This window comes from Panicum hallii, chromosome 4, assembly GCF_002211085.1.
Source record: "Panicum hallii strain FIL2 chromosome 4, PHallii_v3.1, whole genome shotgun sequence".
Classification (NCBI taxonomy): Eukaryota; Viridiplantae; Streptophyta; class Magnoliopsida; order Poales; family Poaceae; genus Panicum; species Panicum hallii.
In genome coordinates, this window is record NC_038045.1 from 37,665,643 (window position 1) to 37,672,428 (window position 6,786).

A 6,786-nucleotide genomic window follows, 5' to 3' on the forward strand; every position below is an offset into this window, starting at 1 on the left:
AGGCCCGCGCCGGGGCCCCGGAGGAGGCGTCCCCACCAGCCGCGACGGGCGGAGAGTCAGCCGCAGCGGCCACATTAGGAGCCACGGCGGAGGCCCCTTCTACGGAGCCGGCTACCGAGGAGGTCGCGGCGATAGCGGGGGTAGCCACAGCGGAGGTGGCCAAGGCTCCTAACACCGTCCCCCAACCCGCACAGGAGGGTGCGCCGGAGGTGGTGTATGGGAGATGCCTTCTCCCGAGCCGGGTGAAGGTCCCCCTTACCCGTTTCATGGTCAAGGCCCAGCGGGCGACGGAGGAGATGGAAGAGGGCTTCCGGCAAGAGTGGGAGGAGCTGGAGACGGAGTGCCTCCGGCTCTCCGACTGGGAGCACGGCCTGAGGGACTGCTATGGTGGCCTCCCAGCCGCCAAGGAACGGGCCCAGCTCAAGCAGGAGCACGATGTCCAGCGCGAGAAGTTGCGCAGGGTCATCGACCGGGAGATGGTGGTCGCCCGGCGAGAGAAAGCGGCGATCCTGAAGGACCTGGAGGTGGAGCAGAAGGAGCGGGCCGCTCAACACACAATCGACACTGCCAAGGTTGCGGCGAAGATGATTGATGAGGAGCAGGCCGACCTCCAGCAATGATAGGTAGCCATCCAAGAGGAGAGGGCCTGCCTCGCCACCCGCCTCATAGACATGGAGGTCCGAGCTCGAGACCTCAGGGAGCGGGAGGTGGCCGTCCAGGAGAAGGAGGCCAAGCTGGAGGGACTCCTGGCGGAGCAGAGTGCCGGGATTGAGCGGGTTGTGAAGTGGGTTGGTGAAGCAAACTCCACCTTGGATACCCTTGGGCTAAGTCCCATCCAGGTTGCAGAGGCCCCTTCTTCACTTGGCGCCATCTTACCGGTGCTGGACTCCGCCGCCGAGCGTCTGCAACGCTTGGAGTCCACCGTCGTCGGGCGCCTGGAGACCGAAGGGCAGGAGGTTGCTCGGGCGGTGGTCGAGTATGTCCTCACCTACTTCTGAAGACACGACCCCACGATCCCCCTGACTCCAGTCTTGGTTGGCCCCATGCCAGAAATTGTAGCCGCTGCCCGGGAAGGAGTGCAAAAGGCGGTGGAGATCATTGCCGCCTGCATCGAACGCTTCACCGGGTCGGACCTGCAAATGGGATGGACCCCTTCGGACCGCCAATAGAATAGGAGTATTTTTCAATATATTGTAAATGATGTAATATTCTGTATATGACAAGCAATAAAAACTTAGCAGTTTTGCAAGAAAACTTAGCCATTTTTCCAATTGCCTGTTCTATCATGCGCACTCGGAACTACTGAGGTCCCTTGGCCCCCTGGGAGGTAGTCGCAATGAATTGGGACTAGCTACCATTGAAACGAGGTTTAGCCCTGCACATGACTTAGAATCGATGCTCAGCAATCGTTCCCACGGGTCCCGGACCCTGCCAACGAGGGTCCGTTGAGATGCTTAGCGAATCAGAGCACTGGCCTAGGTTCAAGGATTGAATGGGTCCGGGCTTTCGGGTCTGCGGTTCTAGGTACTACGGCACTTATCCTGGGCGGAGACACAACACTGCAACTCAACACTAGCCTCAGGCATGTTAGGGGAATAACGGACCACGTGGGGGTTAGGGTAATCAGGAAATAAGAAAAAGAACTAAATTGCACAATCCTCAAAGACCGACTGTGAATAAATTTTTCCTTGATAAATTGGTACTGATAGGTCATGCGATGGATGCCAGGGGCCGGGTTTATGAGGACGGACCTCCACCGCCCTGGTCCGCACAGGGACGCTACCATTTACAAAGGAAAAATTTTTCTCTCAGCTAAGCCCCTAAGGATAAAACTTACAGAGGTGCTCAATGTTCCACGGCTTGGAAAGTTGCATTCCCTCCTCCGTAGCTAAGCGAACAGATCCGGGTCGGCATATTTTCATCACCTTGAAGGGACCCTCCCAGCTGGGGGAGAGCTTATGAAGCCCCTCTTGGTTCAGGATTCGCCGTAGGACCAGGTCCCCGACCCGGAGCTCCCTACTATGCATGAACCGTTGATGGTAACGCCGGAGCGCTTGGTTGTACCGCGCATTTTGGACTACTGCTCGCCATCTTCGCTCATCGACGAGGTCTACATCTTGGTGATGCTGCCGCTCCTGCAAGTCCTCATCGAAGGCTTGGACTCGTAGTGAGCCCATGGTGATCTCCGGGGGAAGGCATGCTTCGGCCCCGTAGACCAGGAAGAATGGGGTCTCCCTGGTCGCTCGGCTAGGTGTGGTCCGGTTCCCCCATAACACGCTTGGAAGTTGGTCTACCCACTTCACGCCATGTTTCTCAAGGTCATTGTAGGTACGAATCTTGAGCCCCCTGAGGATCTCAGCATTAGCCTGCTCCACTTGGCCATTGCTTCTGGGATGTGCCACAGAAATGAAACAGAGCTGGATGCCAATGTCCTCGCAGTACTCTTGGAAGTGCTGGCTCTTGAACTGGGTCCCATTGTCGGTGATAATCCGGTTCGGGACCCCGAACCGACACACAATTGACTTGAGGAAGGCAGTTGCTGACGCCTTGGTAATGTTGACCATAGGGGTTGCTTCCGGCCACTTGGTGAACTTGTCGATGGCAACGTAGAGGTACCGATACCCGCCGACGGCCCTGGGAAACGGTCCCAAGATATCCAACCCCCATACAGCGAAAGGCCAAGAGGGTGGAATCATTTGCAGAGCCTGAGCTGGAGTGTGTATCTGCTTTGCATGGAACTGGCATGCCTTGCAGGACTTTACCAACTCAGCTGCATCCTAGAGCGCTCTCTGCCGGTAAAAGCCATGCCGGAAGGCTTTACCGACCAGCGTGCAGGATGAAGAATGACTTCCACACTCGCCTCCATGGATCTCTGCGAGCAAGTCACAGCCCTCTTCCTGGGTAATGCATCGCATGAGGATGCCATTGGCGCCACGGCGGTAGAGATCCCCTTCTACCACCGCATATCGCTTAGCCAACCACACTATACGCTTAGCAGATGCTTGGTCTTCAGGAAGGATGTCGTCCTTCAAGTAGTCCCGGATCTCGGAGATCCATGCTCCACGAGGTCTTCGGGACCCTCGAGGTGCACACAACCCTTGGCGGACCCCACGAATGGAGCACCGTCGGGACCGCTAGCTTCGAGGTGCTAGTCTAACCCCCTTCACCCAGTTCGGCAGGCTGGGCGGAAGGCTTCAGCAGCCGTCTTTGGAAGACGCCCTCTAGCAAGGGTGCCTGAGTTGATGCCTTCACGGAGAGTGCATCTGCTGCTGAGTTGCCCTCACGTGGAATGTGTTGCAGTTCCAGTGCATCGAAGTTCTTCTCCAGCTTCCTCACATGGATGAGGTATGCTGCGAGCTGGGGATTGTTGCAACAACACTCCCCCCGGACTTGCCTGATGATGAGCTGGGAGTCTCCCTTGACCAGGAGCTCCTAGACCCCCAGGGACAGGGCCACCGTCAATCCAAAGATTAGGGCCTTGTACTCCGCCATGTTGTTGGTGGCCTCAAAGTCGAGGAGCACCATATACTTTACTTGCTTGCCACTTGGGTCGATGAGAACCATGCTAGCTCCGGCCTTCTTGTTGCGTGCAGACCTGTCGAAGAAGAGTGTCCAGTGGGGTCGATTGAACACTGGAGCCCTGACTTCTGGAGGTGGGGGGTCCGAACCATGTTCTGGACCCCCTGGGATGCTTTGCGTTGGAGTCCACACTGCAACGAAGTTAGCCAGGACTTGGCTCTTGATAGCGTGGCGGGGCTGGAAGTCGAGTTGAAATCCAGCAAGCTCTGCAGCCCACTTGGTGATGTTGCCCGTGGTGTTGGAATTGTGGAGGATGGCCCTCAAAGAGTAAGAGGTTACCACCACAATCTTGTGGGCCTGGAAATAATGGCGGAGCTTCCGGGACGCAATGAGAATAGCATAAAATAGCTTATGCGTCTCAGGATACCTGGCCTTTGCTTCATGAAGGACCTCACCGACGTAGTAGACCAGCTTCTGGACAGTCTTGACTTTGCCAGCAAGGCTGGGTCCTTCTCCCTGAGCTGGGGACTCACCAGACCCCAGGTCTTCTAGTTCTTCCCCGGGGCGGGACCCGGCCGGACCCTCCGAAGCAAGGTCGGTTGTCACATTGGTGGAGGTCGGACCTCCGCCTCCTACAGGGGGACCGCGGGGGCCCCCTGCAGGAGTTGCTCAAACCTCTCAGTGACCAGCACCATGCTGATCACTTCAGTCGTTGCTGTAAGGTACAGAAATAGTGTCTCACCTGGGTTCGGAGTCACCAGGACCGGCAGGGAGGTGAGGTACTGCTTCATCTCCTGGAAGGCTTGTTCTGCCTCTTCAATCCATGTGAATAGACCGGACCCCCTCATCAGCTTGAAGAAGGGGAGGGCCCTCTCTGCCAGCCTCGAGATGAAGTAGCTGAGGGCTGCCAGGGACCCCGTCAATCTCTACACGTCCTTGAGACATGCAGGGGGTCTCATTGCCTCGATTGCCCGGATCTTGTCCGGGTTCGCCTCAATCTCTCGGTGTGACACCAGGAAACCAAGAAGCTTCCCCGCCGAGATGCCAAAGACACATTTCTCGGGGTTAAGCTTCGTGGAGGTCGCGCGTAGTTTGTCAAAGATTTGAGCTAAATTTTCTAGAAGGGAATTCGATTCTCTAGTCTTGACAACGATGTCATCAACATACACCTCAACTATGCCTCTAACTAAATCACCTAACGTAATATTCATTGCATGAGCAAAGGTGGGTAAGGCATTAAGCAGTCTGTATGGCATTACAACATAGCAATAAAGACCATCCACTGTTACAAAAGTTGTATGCTTCCTATCTGCCTTAGCCATTTTGATTTGCTGAAAATCAGAATAGGCATCTATGAATGACAGCAAGTCACACCCGGAGGTGGAATCAACAATCTGATCTATTCGAGGAAGTGGATAGGGGTCTTTTGGACATGCCTTATTGAGGTTCGTGTAGTCGATGCACATCCGAAGCTTCCCGTTAGCCTTTGGGACGGCGACCGGATTGGCCAACCACACGGTGTGGTAGACCTATTCGATGAAACCAGCCTGTCGCAGCTTGCGGACCTCTTCACGGATGAAGTTCTGCCGCTCGATGGACTGCTTCTGTGGCTTTTGTCGCACCGGCTTGGTGTCAGGGTGAATCTTCAGATGGTGCTCAATCACTTCCCTGGGGATCCCGGGCATTTGTGATAGTTCCCAGGCAAACAAGTCAACATTTGCCCGGAGGAAGGTGACGAGCGTGCTTTCCTATTTCTCTACCAGGTTCCCACCGATGCGGGTGGTTTGGGAGGGCTCCGCTCTGATCTGGATGGTCTTCACGGGAACATCGTCCATATCAGATGGATGGACCTTGGGCGCCTTGGCAGGCACCTTAACGCGTGAGGGTGAAGGGTCGGACCCCTTTGCGCCAGCAGCCGGGGCGAGTCCTGCTGCCAGCGCATGCAGCTTCTCTACGGCCGCTACGGCAGCGGTCCGGTCACCTTGCACGGTGAGGATGCCAGTAGGGGATGGCATCTTGAGGACCAAGTACCCATAATGGGCAATGGCCATAAACCGGTACAGAGCCGGTCTACCAATGATGGTGTTGAAGGGGAGGTTCACCTCCGCAACCTCGAACTGTACATTCTCTATGCGGAAGTTCACCTCCATCCCAAACGAGACCGGCAGGGAGATGGTCCCCACTGGGTAGATGGGATGAGGGCCCACCCCAGAGAATGGGTGAGACGGGGCCAACTTGGACTCCGGAATCTGCAGCTGTTTGAACGCTGCATAGCTGATGATGCTGAGGCCGGCGCCACCGTCGATCAGCACGTGGTGGACCCTGATGTTGGCAATGGTGGCGGCGATGACAAGTGGTAGCACCCCAGCCCCCGCCATGTTCTCCAGGCAATCAGATGGCCCAAAGAAGATGGTGGTGCTCTTCCACCGCTGGTGGGACGCCGCCTTTGGTGTCCCCGGCTTCACCGAGAAAACTTCTCGGCAAAGGGTTTTGACGTCCCACCAGGAGACGAGCTCCGAACTGCTGCCGTACATGATGTACAACTTCTTGCGGTGCTCATCCCCCCCCCCCGGACTCAGAGTCGGACTGGTGGAAGAGACCCTTAAGGTCCTTGTTTGGGGTCTGGTACCCCAACTCCCTCTCTGTCATAGCTACATCGGCATCGGAGACCTTCTCCTTGCCGGACTGCCGTGGCGGGGAGGAGGCATCCTTGGAGTCCTGGTCGCTCCTCTTACAGAGGCACTCCGCAAGTTTCTGGATCTCGCGGCACTCGGAGGTGCTGTGGCGAGCCCCAGGATGAACAGGGCATGACCCAGGGTTGGTGCGTTGTTGGCGTGGGCGCTTGCTGTGCAAGTTCTGGCCCCCAGCCGCTACAGCCGCAGCGACCGGAGCCCCAGCTCACGGCTTGTCCATGCCATGGTTCTTCTTATTCTTTTTCTTGCCACTGCTAGGAATAGCAACACTAGAGCCCCTCGCCTGGGCGGATCCTCCTTGAGGGGCAGAGTGCCATGCACGGCTCTTTGCAGCCCTGGTGCATTTGTCCACCAAGGCGAACAAGGTGGTGACGGTTTCCACCTGGTGTGTCACCAGCTTCTCCAGCATCTTCTCGTCACGGATCCCCTGAGGGAAAGCCATGATGATAGATGTATCGGAGATACGCGGAATCGTTCCACATACCTTGGTGAAGCGAGAGATGAAGGCCCGGAGGGTTTCCCCGGGTTGTTGTCTCATGGCGTGGAGATGGGCCTCCACGCCATGCTGCTGGTA